The sequence below is a fragment of the Eumetopias jubatus genome, unplaced genomic scaffold, assembly GCF_037043125.1.
Source record: "Eumetopias jubatus isolate StellerSeaLion01/CBP00866 unplaced genomic scaffold, mEumJub1_p1.0 scaffold_6, whole genome shotgun sequence".
Lineage (NCBI taxonomy): Eukaryota > Metazoa > Chordata > Mammalia > Carnivora > Otariidae > Eumetopias > Eumetopias jubatus.
Genome location: NW_028274812.1, coordinates 66,795,658 through 66,811,053, shown reverse-complemented (window position 1 = coordinate 66,811,053; position 15,396 = coordinate 66,795,658).

Below are 15,396 nucleotides of genomic sequence, written 5' to 3'. Positions count from 1 at the left end.
GAGCATAGGCCAGTTTTAGATGGACAATGAGCACATTTCACGTTGATGCTGCTGTCCAATTGTTGTCCTAATCACTGCTAAGCAATTTACAACTCTAGAAACCCAATCATATATCATTTTGCATCAATCAACCTGACAAGTCTATTATATCCTCACAGGTAATTCCTCAAACCTTGTTTCCCAAACCAAGTTGTAGCGAATATTCATTAGTAGGTGATGCCAAACTATTATATAATTCAAGGTAAAAGTAATCACCAAATGATGATTCAAAGAAAAAATACAAAATGAAAAACAAATGAAAAATAAAATTCATAATCAGTTTCTAACAAAAATTTTTCCAATATCATAGAATATTCTACAAACTCTACAATAAGTCATATCATCTTTTATCAAGATAAATTGTCTGATGTCATAGAAATCATTTAATTGGTACTCATTACCTACCTGAAGTACAGTACTAATAGAACCAGAAATTTAACAAAAACAATAGCTCTTTAATAAAAAGCATTTGAGGTACCAAAATGTATTCCATAAAGACCTATCTATATGTCCCTCATTCAAAAGTTAAATACTTTTATTTTTAAACATTATTCCACTATTTTTTTTCTAACTTCTTAGTTTATATTTAATTAAAACTTGAAAATATCCAGTAAAAGAAGCACTGGAAGCATAAAATAATGACATACTTCTGACAGGCAATAAATAGATAATGTTTAAAAAATAAGATACAAAAAGCAGTAAATTTCAAGGAAGGAATAAAACACCTTAATATCCCCTCAATTTACCAGTAAAATAATAAATGTTTACCATCACATCTTAAATCACTAAGAATCCTTTTTAAATGAGGATTTACAGAGAGTTAAATTCCATTTAATTTAAATATTCACAAAAATATTCTTATTGACATTGATAAATTATTTATGGCATGTTGATCTTCATTTTAATATAAGTATTTGTGAAATAAATACTCAAACTATTAATCAGTTGCTCTAGAAATATCCTCTTTAGTTTTATCTACTCACCGTGTCTGTCTTTTTTAGGAACAGTATCTCATTTTATCTGAGTACTGCTTCCTTTTTCCACTCCAAAGTTAATCACTGACTTGCTGTATGGCTTTGATCCACAAATGGTTGATTTCGTCAGAGGTGTTGTCTGACTTTGATGAGTTCAATAACATTCTTCCTTTGGTTTTGAACTTGAGTCCAAAGAGAACATTAGGGTACCCTCTTTTCAGGTAGAAGAAATAAGACATAGAATTTGGGCACTTTCAATGGCTATGTTTTATATCATGTGAAGGAAGCCAGTTGTTGGTGAGAGAGGAGTGTTTAGTAATAGGAGGTCTGCAAATCTTTGATAAATAATTAAGGTATAAATTTCCTTCCTCTTATTGTTTTGTTATTTGTTAGTTTTTGTTTTACACTTTGTAAACTCATTATTCTGGTGTAAAAATGCTCTACAGTGCTTTTGCACATGGCTTTTTAAAATCATTTCCTGTAAAGGAATATTGCCTTATAAAACCAAAATAGTCATGTCTCATGAAGATTGCTAGAAGTGATACCAGCAAATAAAATCAATTTCATGAGACTTCTCATTAAGCACGTTGAATTGTCCATATGTTGTAAATACCTTTCTTCTCCAGGCCTTACTAAAAAGATTAAAAAAAAAAAAAGTAAAAACAAAGAAAGGGAGAGAAGATATCAGTAGATAATGCATTTTAACTACCTTTGAAAAAATAGCTAATGGTCAAATGATAATCATCAGAAGCTCTTTCCCACAACCCAAAGGCACACAAGTTTCCAGATCGAAAGGGTCCATCAAATGCTGAGTACAACTAGTGAAACACATGCACACACAAACACACACAAAACACATTATTATGACATTTCAAAGCATTAACGAAAATATCCAAAAATCTAAAAGTGAATTTCAATAACAAAGAAATAAGAGTAAAATGGATCCCCACCAACAACACTGAATATTAGAAGACAATATTGAAGTATCTTTCAAAATAAAAAAAAATATGATTTTTCAACATGAAATGTTAAAACACACTAAAAATCAACCAAATCTGACCACCCCTCTCCATTTCTCTTAATTTTCTACCATTTTTTTCTCCTTCACACTTCTGTGATTTCTTCCTAACTCCCGTACTTGCATCCTTTAGGGTTCCTGTCCAGTTTTTCCTTCACAAAGAAGCCAGAGTGATTTTTTTTTTCCAGAGTCCTATCTTTGAAATACAAATCCAAACATGTACAGTCCATATTGAACATACTGTGATGGTTTCTTACTACTGTTCTTAGGATAAAGAGAAATATCCATACGTGCCCTCCGTGCTCTACAATCATTTGGTCCTAACCTACTTCTCATTTAACCTCAATTTTTCCCTCCCTCTCTGTCTGCCACAGGTTTGCTGCTCTCAAACCCTTACCCTGCCCATGCTCTTTGCTGCAAAAATTTTACACAGTATCATTCAGGGAACAAACTCTTCTCTTTCTTCTTCACATAGTAAATTCACACTTATCCTTCAGCCCCAGCTCAATAATCACCTTCTCAAAAAACACCTTCCTGGATCTCACCTCCTAGGCAATCCCTTCCTCCCTTATACAACTTAATGGTATCAAGCACTTCATACATGAGACTCTTATCACAGCTGTAATTTTATATTTCTTGTGTAACTAATTCGATAAAATTTCTTTTGGATACAATATAAATTCCACAAGAACAGAGAGGCCTTGTCAATTGTCTTATTTCCAAAATATAGCAGAGTGCCTGAATCCCAGTAAGTTCTGTTATTATTTGAAAGGGAGATATATTGCTAGATAGAGGGATAAAGAATGAGTGAGTGAGTGAATGAATGAATGAATGAATGAATGAATCCTAAGTCTTTCCATACAGGAATATTGTACCTCTGTGTATACATCCAATTCTTAAGTTTCTTAGATGAATTTGGTCATTTTCTTGATAGAGATCCTAGATATTTCATGTTTAGTTTGGGATATTTTAACATTTTTGCTTCTGTAACGAATGGGGGTTTCTCCATACAATTTACACTTTGTGATCATTTATGAACTAAATAAGTAAACTGACTAAATCCAGCTTCCCACCTGCCTTTATAAATAAAGTTTTATTAGAACACAACTGCACCCATTTATGTACATATTGTCTATGAATACATTAGTGTTATCATAGTAGTGTTGAGTAGTGGAGACAGAGATTTTATGGGCCACAGAATCTAAAATATTTACTAGCTGCTCTTATACAGAAAAAGTTTACAAACTCCTGGACTAGAGGATAAAAATAAATTTAGAATGATGGTGATAAAAGATATTCTATTGTTTTTTATTTTAATGGGAAAGACTTGAGAATTTCCTGAGGGAGTTAGATTATATTTGCATGTATAATTCTGGTTATTATGCATCAATTTCAGTATCCTGAACACATTTCTTCACTCGTCTACTGGCTTATGTCACTGATGTCAAGGCTTTCATAATTCTAGTTTCCATTTGCCTTCAAGCTGTTTGTTTTTCCTCTCTAGTAATTTTTGTTTTTTTATCTGCCTTTTTTCCTCTAATAAATGGATTTACTCTTACTCATCCCTTGGGACATAGTAGGGTTACTTCAATCTAAATTCAATACCTTTTTTGTTCTAGAAAGACTCTCAGTGATTAGTTCTTTGGTCATAGCACTTTCCTTATTTTTTCCTTTTCTAAATCCACAGGGTTTTTTCTTATTCTATTCTCCACATTTTTAAGCTTCTGTTTTATTCCATCTCTTTTTCACTCTACACTTCATTCTCAGAGATTTTCTTCTTTCTATCTCCCAGTTTATTCAGTTCTTCTTCATCTGAATCAATATTAATATTTTTCCATCTACTGGATTTTTTTTCTGTTGACTATATTTTTTATTTCTAAATGCAGAACTGGTACATTTTCATATCCTGTTCATGATCTTCTGATTTTGTTTCCTAAGTGCTAACAGGCTTTGATTTCTTGGAGGATTTAACATGCACATTTATAAGAATAAATCCATTCTTATTGTTTTATATTATCTATTTCCTTGAGTCTAACAATCTGTACTTGCTCCGTTTGTTGACTGGTTTTCAATGTTGCTAAAAATAGACATTTCAAATTCTCCTTGTGTGTTTTATAATTTGTGTTGAGGAATTTCTGTTCAGTAGGGGTGTTCTTACTAGGGTGCCCACACTTCCTGATTTCCAACTATATTGCAAAGCTATAGTAATCAAAACAGTGCGGTATTGGCATTAAAACAGACTCATAGATCAATGGAATAGGATAGACATCCCATGCATATATAGTCAATTTATGACAAGGGAGGCAAGAATATACAATGGGGAAAGAACAGTCTGTTTAAAAAAGGGTGTTGGATAGCCATATGCCAAAGAATGAAATTGGACGCCTATTTTATGCCACATACAAAAATTAACTCACAATAGATTAAAACTTGAATGTAAGACCTGAAATTTGATACTCCTAGAAGAAAAAACAAGAGTAAGTTTCTTGACATTGGTCTAGGCAATGATTATTTTTGGGGGGCGGATTTGATACCAAAATCAAAGGCAACAAAAATACATGGGACTATATCAAATTAAAAATTATACATGTTTTAGCAAAATACTCATATATATAATTTTCTATTCGTATTTCTATATTGTTCAAGCACAGGATGGGCTATTTTCTATCTTGCTCTTTAAGGAATCACCTTCATATAACTAGACATAATGTTCTGAGTTTTTCCAATGGTCTTTTAGTGTCCCCACTGAGTGATTACTTGACAGCTGCCAAGTAGCAAGGAATCTATAATCAGTATATTTTTTGTAAACAAGACATATTAATTAGGATAGACTATTATAACAAAGAACATAATAAATGTCTTTTTCTTATTCATATCCCAGTCCAAATATAGTGTCTGACAACACAATGATTCAGGGACAGAGCTCCCTTCCATATGGTGGCTTTGCAATCCAGTAGGGTTTCTTAATGTCCTTTTGAATGTTGCAGCTAAGAGTTGAGAGAATAGAGACCACGTTGGACATTGCATGGAGATTTTAAGGAACCAGGTCTAGAAGGGGCAAATTTCATTTCCACCGATATTACAGTGACTAGAATGTAGTCATATGACCTCATCCCGCCTTGAGGGAGTCTGAGAATATCTCTGTGCCAAAAAAAAAAAAAAGAAGTAAAGTTGATTATCTAGGTGCATAGCATAATTGCCAGCACTAAAACAAATGATTTTTCACTTTGGTGTGTGTTTTTATAAGGGGCTTTTTGTGGCTTTAAACAGTACCCTTCAGTTAAAATACACTTTACGGTACGAAGTATTCCAGAGGATCAGAATAACTTACTGAGAGGAATGTAGTAATTTTTCAATAATAGATAGGCTATTCTGTTTAAATATTTTATCTATAAAAAGAGATATCACTTATCTTTCCTGCAAATTTACACAATAGAATTAGAGAAAAAGCAAAACAGATTTGGAACATATCCACTTCCCCTAAGCTCTATAGGAAATACCTGAGGATAAAGTACACCTGTTTGAAAACTACATGGACCAAGTTTTTTAACTGTGTCAATAGTATTATTTATATTTTGAACAAATTGAGAAAGGTTTTATTTGCACACACACAGATATACATTAAATTGATCAAGCCACCGCTGCCTTTTTAAAATTAGATTAACTACAAATAATAAAATGATTTGGTCAAACAATGATTTTCAGGGTTGTAGGGGTACTATTTACTCTTTATTATGTCCTCATTTTGTCTGTCCAATTACTGTTTGGCAGGAGTTAATATGCTTGAGGCAATTTCTTATACCTTGTATGTAAACCAAGTAAAGTGGAGAATGTATCTTTTATGCAGAAAATTTTATTTGCAGATCTCACATATAGACAATATAGTTATTGTAATTACAGAAAAAAGTATTTTCTAGAATTTATCATAAGCTTCCAAGAGGTTTAAAATATTCAGGTATTTGTCCCAACTCTCAATTTCCTTTGTCTGTATAAACTGTAGACTCACTAGAATGTCTACTCTGAAGAATTACTTCAGCAATACCCACAGAATAATTTATGAAGTTGCCATTCCTTTTGGGCCTGGTGTGTAACTGGTAAAATGATCTTCCTCGTCCTATTTCCTCTAGGCTGTTTCCTAAGGTGGCAGAATGCCTCTATTATTGTTTTACTGTAGCTATTAAAAAAAAAAAAAGAAATCTAGGCCCTCAGGATCTCATTCAAACTTTTGTTCCCACGTACTTTAGATGAAATCAAATATCATGAAATATTTACAATTTGTACTCAAGCTATGAAAGACCTCTTTGGGAGGGGAATAGGGAAATAAAGACTGAAGATAAGAGAGCATAGAACTGTAACCACCATTCTGAAAAGTTGAGGCTCTGCTTGGTAGAAATTGTCTGCATGCCTTAGATATTTGCTTTTGGCAGTTTCTGTTTAACGTCATCCTCTCTTGCAGGACCTGATTGCCAATAGCTGAGCGGAAGGTCCCTGGTGCCAATATACGTTTCTGCTCTTTTCTGTTTGGAGGACAATTTAGGAAAAGAGTGTTGATAATAAACAGAACAAGGCCTCTTGAGTTGGAGCTGACACACATTATGTTTGTGACTTCCTATGGAAATAATCTTCATAGGGGAGAAAAAGAGAATAGTATATTTATGTTGTCCTCATGAAATGTGAACATGGTGAGCTCACCCCCGCATTGTCAGATTATAATAGAATCCAAATTTAAATGATTGCAACCAACAAACAGAAGAACTTGGACATCATTGAGCAAGCATATAATATTTAATAATTATGAGGAGTTAGAGGTCATTCCTATGTGCATTCAAAAGATTTGGACACATACTTAATGTGTGCTCAAAAGAACTCTGTATAGGTAAATGTAGACTGATCCTATTCCCACTTTAGAAACCCATTTTATTTCAATATCTCAAATAATCATTTTATGGATGATCAAATTAAGTTCCCATCTAGTTCCAAAACTAAGATTCTGTGGAAATTTTTAGTTCATCATAGATCAGGATTATATGATAGAAATATAATGTGAGTCACAAATCCAAGCCACATATATAATTTTAAACATTTTTAGTAGCCAGATTAAAAAAAGTAAAAAGAAACAGGTATAAATAATTTTAATAATATGTATTCTTTAACTGAATGGATCCAAAGCATTATCATTTCAATGTATAATCAATACTTTAATAATAAGATATTTCATATTCCTTTTTTAGGCACAGACTCTTTGAAACTCTATTTTATAGAGTACATCTCAATTTAGATTAGCCACATTTCAAGAGCTCAATAATCACATGTGTCAGTTGGCTGCCATGTTATATACCATATATATATATACAACTATATACTATCTTGAAATCTATCATATTGAACAGAACAAAAAATAGCTTACATTATCATTTCATAGCCATCTGAGTGGGTCAGAAACAGCAAATCTGGTGGTTTCATTCACACAGATTCCAATGCTCTCACAATTTCATCAATATCGTTTTAATATATTTCAAGCACACACAACATTTTGTGACTCACCATTCCTTTTTCTTTTATTATGAATATTTTCTACAATACCCTGGGCTTTTATAGGTGTGCATCATAACCTCCAAATGAAGCTACTTTTCTCTTAGAAACACCAACACTTTCAACACGAAGGCTATGACAAATTAACATTCTAATTAAATAGCTTGTCTCACAACATACGAATACTAATAGAAAAATAACATAAAACATTATCTAATGGAACTAATATTTAAAACTGTCTCCCTGAAAGAAAGCTCCAGGTATTATTCCTCTTTACAACCAATATTTATCAAGAAGAAAAGGAGAGGGAAAGGAGGAGAAAAAAATAAAAAGAAGGAGAAGGGGGAAGGCGAGGAAGAAGCAGAAGCAAAAGCAGAAAGACATTCAGTAGTAAGGGGGAGGCGGAAGGGGTTGAGACGAGCAAGAAGAGAAGAAAGAGAAGAAAGAAAACTGTAATTCTTTCACTGGCAGAAAATTGTTCCTGAAGGCAATCCATTTCTTTCAGTCAACCACAGTTCCTGGACATCCAACATTTTAAAGAAGGCATGGCTCTTGCTGAGAGCAACCACAGATATAAAGAACAGGTAGCCGGAGCTTAAAGAGACTTTGAGATCCCATACACACTGAGAAATTCTCCTTACTGCATCTTGACAGGTGTTATCCGCTTAAATACTTCCAATAAACAAAAACTGACTGCCTCTGAAGCCAGACATTTTATCTGTAGAACACGGCATTCACTCCCACGCTCCCTTGTGAGGCCACAGGAGGTCACTCATGTGCTCATTGGGCAATTCCGGCCTCAGGAGACTGTATCAATTTTTCTATCTGCTCCATGAGAGAATCCTTAAAATATTTGAAAACATTTTTCTTGTTATCAGCATCTTTTTATTTCTTCCTTCTCATAAAATATAATTTTAGCTTCCTTGCCATCCTGATCTTTGTACTTTTAATGTGTATTTGGTGAATTCTATTTTTAATTGTTCTGCCCAGAACTAAATATTCTAGATACTGTCAGTGATAAATTTATTGGATCATAATTTTTCATTATCTGGGCATTATAAATCTGTTAAAGTGACCCAAGACTGTGCTTACTATTTTATTAGCCACATTGTAAATTCAGCTCACTCATTACAGATATTTCCTGAGAGCCTACCATATATTGAACAAAGTGTTGTGGTTACAAAAAATAAATAAAACACAATGTCTTCCTTAGTTTTTGATGTAGTGTTCCATGATTCATTGTTTGTGGGTATAACATCCAGTGCTCCATGCAGAACATGCCCTCTTTAATACCCATCACCAGGCTAACCCATCCCCCCACCCCACCCCCTAGAACCCTCAGTTTGTTTCTCAGAGTCCATAGTCTCTCATGGTTCATCTCCCCATCCAATTTCCCCCCTTCATTTTTCCCTACCTACTATCTTCTTCTTTTTTTTTTTTAACATATAATGTATTATTTGTTTCACAGGTACAGGTCTGTGATGTATGGTGATTAACATAACATAATAATAATAATAATAATAATAATAATAATAATAATAATAATAAAACAATGTCTTCCTTAAGTAGCTTATGGTCCAAGCAGCTATTACAGACATATGCCTAAGGTGCTGTAGGTCTAGAGAAGGGAGGTGCAGCCCAGTCTGGAACAGTACTGATCCCATAATAACTGATCAGCTAAAACCATCATATGTTTTCACCTGTAATGCCACCAAGCCCAATCATTTGGCTACAATTAGAACATATACAAAGTATTTACTGAATCTACATGAAGACATTTACATTTATTCTAGCTAAAAGTCATCATTTTTCATTTATTTCTAAGATGGTTTGGAATGTGAATTTTGTCAGACATCTTTTCTAACCTTTTTTTTTTTTTTTTAATCTACAAAGTAGGTACTATGTGTTTCACCCAACTCACTGACACAACTCTTGAAAAGTACTGGGAGTTGGCATACTACCTAGACAGAAACCAAACCACTAATTACCACTTATTACACTGTTCACAATTCTATGACTCCACCTCATGGGTCTCTCATCCAGGTCATACCTTACTATCTTATTCACTAGGATGAGATAGAATATGTCTCCAAATACTTCTTGAAATAACATGATACTTATGCCATCCTTCTGTGCACCAAGCAAGCATATGTAAAATAGGATTGGATTTGGCTTGACATGGTCTTCGTAGTGAATCTATGCTGCTTTCTAATGAATGATTGGCAGAAACAATGTTGACCGGCTATGAAGCCCTGAAGGTTAACTCAAAAGAGGTGATTGAATTTTCTTGTCTTCTATACATAATTACAAATTCATTTGGAAAGAATTAAGATACACACACACACACACACACACACACACATATACATATTATATATGTAAAACTAGAAGAAACAGAGTAAGGATTTGATTCTGATTCTCCTTAATTTGGAAAGAATTAAGATACACACACACACACACACACACACACACACACACACACATCTATGTTTCTGTGTCTAAAGCAAAGAATTAGGAGGTATTTTCCTATCCAAGATTGTTATATAATGGTCAGATATATTCAGAATGGCTCAGCTAACACAATATTTTAGGAACATGATAGGTTAAAAGACTTTTCAGAGCTGGTCAGGGAGTTTCACTAAAATTTATAGCATTATTTCAAAGAGAAAATGGGTTCTAAAATCCCAATAATGGATTTTTCAAAATAACTCTTTTAAACACAATCCAATTACAGGTTTAAATTGCCTGACGTGTAGTTTCAGTTTCACAAAAATCCAAATGTACGTGTAGGTGTGTATTATGAATACTTGTTTGCTTTATATATGTTTCTATAAAACACAGGAATAAGTGAACTTTATATACTTAGAGTAAATGTACAATTCAAATCAATTATTATTTTAACTACAATTACACATTTTTATTTTACTTTCAGTCTTATCCGTAATAGGAAATAAAATCTGATTATTTAGAAATTATCATTGATAAAAGATAATTCTCAGTACACACTGTACTATCATGACCATTATTTTCAAAATTAAAAATTTACAGAAATTTCATGTCCTCCACACCTTTTAAAGATGTCCTAAAAAGTAAAAGAAAGATAAATATTAGGGTCACTTATAGCTACAAAAATTCTATTCAATCCATACAAGTTAGCATGAATTTAAGCTGTTTTCAGATGAGGTAAGGGATTACGTATTTTTCTGTCACAAACAAAATATAACTGGACAAGTTCTAATATTTTACTGGACACTCAAAATACTAAGTGTAAATATCTCAAATATATAGATATTTTTCAATCCTTTGAGAAAAATTCCATCTGCAACTTTAAAAAATAATAGTTGTGCTTTTTCCTATAATTATTAATAGCACCATTTACTGAATATTTCTGTATGCCTGATGCCGTATAATGCTGTACATAATTAAGGTAAGTGCCTTTATTCCCATTTTACAGAAGAGCAATTATGCCTCCAAGAAGTAAAACATTTTCCAAGATCACATAACTAGAAGAAACAGAGTAAGGATTTGATTCTGGTTCTCCTTGATTCCTAAGCCCTTGTACGTACCTACCATGATATATTACCTTTTAATAATAGAAGTTGGTGAGAGAGGAAGAATGTCGTTAGAGTGTATGACAATTATTTTACTGTTACTATGACAGGCATGGAACTACATTATTAGAAAGATATTTGTCACTTCTTTATCACTAGACACTTAGAATTGGATTGCTGGGGTCAAGAGGCATTTCACAGACAGAACTTATAATCACTTAGTGATTGAATCCACAGTGGACAATTATTTTGATCACTTCTCCTGGCCAATGACAGTTGTTCTTTTGCTCACTTATTTCTACTTTTCTAACCCCTCTGACAGGCAGTTGCCCATCACTAATTCCCATTAGGAACACTAGCAGCATTGCAGTTTTTCAAGACTTTTCAAGTCTCATGGATTCGATGCATGACATATGGTTTCAGTAGGGAACTACTGATTGCATGGTGAAGCCTGTTATTTCTTCCACTTTTCACTGCTCTGCTCACAGCGTGCTGGCAGCTGAACTGCGAACAGGATTTTAAAGTTCAGCATGAGATCCAGGAGCCCTGAAACAACAACAATAATAAAAGTGGGCTCTGGTTTTATGCTGGAGGCAAGCTCTGCTTTCTGTACTCAGAACTTTTTGAAGGGGAGCACTGGAAGTCAAAGAGACAGGAAATGAAAATGCTACCCAGACCCCTGCTTTCCACAAGGAAAAAACTCTTGCTCCTTTGAAATTGGAATTTTTTTTTCTAGGTACTGATGTAAGCAAACTACAATACAGCTTTATTTCCTTTTCTGTGATGTGAAATGCCACAATCCCAGCCAAAGTTTTAAGAAATGCCATGACACACATAAAAACAGTCGATTATGTTGCTGAAATAATCCAGGCACATTTTTCTCTCCAAAAACATTCTGCTATACTTTACATGAAAAATTACTACAAATACATTTGTCAAAAGTCCTCCCCAGTGTGAACCCTGGATCCTGTGACATCGATGGATTAACACTTGTAACCTTCAGTTCTAATTGGAATAAAGTCAATGTCTGCCTTTAAAGAGAAATGATTTCAAGAAAACCACTGTGCTTTTAACAACAAAGGCCAAATTCTTTATTGTTACATGGACATGAGAAGGTTTGTTTAGGTCTCTGTTTATGTTGGCTACATGAAATGATCTTACTCATTTGTTTAGGGTACAACACTGACACTTAGAAACAATCCCAAACAATCAAAAGCAGTAAATTCTTGATGATTGGGCCTACAGCTAATACAGAAACAATTTCTGACTCCTAAACATGTGCTATATGACTGAGAAGGAGACTGGGGGTAGGCGCCTAGCATCTTTGTTAGCCCTGGGTATACTTAAGGATCTAAGAGGCAGTACGGTCAAGTAAAATGACCTGGAGTCATAGGACATGGAGTCATATTATGTCTCACTATTTACAAGCTGCTTGATATGAGACATGCTTCTTAAATTGTCTGAAATATTGTTTCTTCATTCATAAAATAGGACTTAAAATGATCTATCTCATCTTGAAAGATAATCCATCATGGGTCTCTCCTATTTCTGCATGTCTTTTGAGTGGGAGCACTGGTAGCTTTTGTTCTGGATTACCTTTCCAAGAACGTCTGTACACCAAACTACACTGGAAGTTAAAAGATGGTGCCTTTCTCTGGAAAAGATGGAAAATTTATTTGTGCTCCTGGAGAATAAAAATAATGTCTCCCTCTAGAGCGAAAGTTGGACAGTTTTGCTATCAGCTTCCTTATACAAGTTTGTTGTTTCTGAAACTTGGGGCTGCTTCTCCTGGAACACTATCCAGGGACTGTAAAGATGTCACATGGCCTTTGTTGTGCTGCTTCCAGGAACAAGGAGCTGGCACAAGTGATTTTATTTTATTTATTTATTTATTTATTTATTTATTTATTTAGGTGGGTAGCAAAGCACGGTTTATTGAAAAATAGCAAAGTGATAGTACAAAGCTCATGAGGAAGGAGGGGACATGAGAGGGTTGCCACAGGAGTTTCTCAGCACAAGTGATTTTACTCTGGAAACTGCGATTGCTTTCACTAATACACTGTCCTTTGTCTCTGAGCCAAGAATGTCATATTTATGACCAGTATTCTTGAAACTATGGAAGGCCAACTTGTTGGTTTGTAACTAGAATAAAATCTCAATTTTATTCACAGTTCTTGACATTCATAAAGTCTCTGTGAAAATTAAAAATGAAATTGTTCAGAAATATTTAATGAAGTGTTTTACAAAATAGAGATCATTTGATTAATCTTGGTTATCATTATTACTATCAACATGGTAATAAAAGTGATTTCTATTTTGAGTACCTTGTTATTAAAGTGAAATAACTTACATGAACAATTAATCACTTTAAACATGTTCTAGAAAAATAGATTCAGTTGTATATTTAAATGAAGAAACATTTATTAAACATCTTTGATGTAAGTTACCATACAAAGATGATATAAGCAATTCTCAACCTATGGAGTGAGACAATATATTTGCAAATCATCTATCTGATAAGGGGTTAATATCCAAAATATAGGAAGAATTCAATATATGTACAACTCAATAGTGAAAAAAAATCCAATTTAAAAAGGGGCAGAAGACCTGAATAGACATTTCCCAAAAGAGGACATACAAATAGCCAAGAGGTATACGAAAGGAGGTTCAACATCATCAATTATTAGGCAAATTCAAATAAAAACCACAGTGAGATATCACTTTATTCCTGTTAGAATGGCTGTTATCAAATTACACAACTGCTGGTGAGACTGTAGAGAAGAGGAAAGCCTTGTGCACTGCTGGTGGGAATGTAAGCTGGCACAGCCATTATGGAAAACAATACAGAGGTTCTTCAAAAAATTAAAAATAGGGCTACCATATAATCTAGCATTATTCCCCTTCTGGGTATATATCTGAAGAAAATGAAATCACTACCTCAAAGAGGTATCTGCACCTTATCTAACTGCAGCATTATTCACAATAGCTAAGGCATACAAACAACTTAACTGTCCACTGATTGATGGAGATACATATATTCATATATATATATGAATATATATAAATATTATTCAGCCATAAAAAGAAGGAAATCCTGCATTTTGCAATAATATGAATATAACTTGAGGGTATTATGCTAAGTGAAATAAGACAGGCAGAGAAAGACAAATACTGTATGATCTCATTTATATGTGGAAACTCAAAAAGTGAATTCATAGAAGTAGAGAATGGTGGTTGCTAGAGGCTAGAAACTGGGGAAAATGGGGGAAATTTTAGTCAAAAGATACAGACTTCCAGCTATAAGATGAATAAGTCCTGGGGATCTCATGTATAGTGGTGATTATTTTTTTAATAAAAAAATATATAATTTTAAAACATTTTAATATATATATTAATTTTTAAAGTTCCTGCTCTCAAAGATCTCATATTCTAGTTTGAGAGACAAGACCTAAACTTATAAAAAATGAAGTAGTAATAAAAATTTGATCTGTAATCAAGAAGAGGGTTGATGTCACAAAACACTTTGTGATTCATTTGCCAAATAAGTGATATATATTTGGGAATTTAGACAGAAGTCTAAATGCTTGCCATTCTCGAGTCTCTCCTATGGTAGATATTTCCTTATGTTGGGCATTTTACTTATTACCATAATCTCTTTACCTTGACCATGGATATTTTAAAAATTAGGTATTTGATTCAAAGTCTTACAGGGCCTAGAAAAGTACCCCAAATTACTATAGTCTTGATGGTGAGTTTATGAATTGAGTCCAAACTTCTTTCTCAAGGAGTTATATTGTAATATAAAGAGAGAGTCAGTATATAAAACAGTGACACCAATAGGAGATAAAGGGAGAAATAGCAGAAATAGTCAGAAAATCCAGGAATCAGAGAAATTATGTTGAGAAAAAAGAATACAGAATCAAGAAGAAGTAGAGTCAGGACAATAGTGGGGCATTAAATTAGGGACACCCACTTCTCAGGAGACAAACCAACATAATCACTGCACTGTTATCTGAGCTTCTACCAGGCTAGGAGTTGCTGCTGTTATCTCCTGAAAGTCTCATTATCAGTGAGTTCTGGTTCTGAATCCACTGGGATTTCTTCCTGTCTCCCTTACTTGTCCATGCACTCTTATAAAGTCCTCTTTAATTAAAATAGTCCGAATTACTCGTCTAGAGCAAAAAGTCTAACATGTGGGTACTGAGAATAGCAATATCCTCAAAAAGACTTCCTGGGCGGGACATTGACATAAGCCTTAAATAAGCAAAGACATGCACAAATG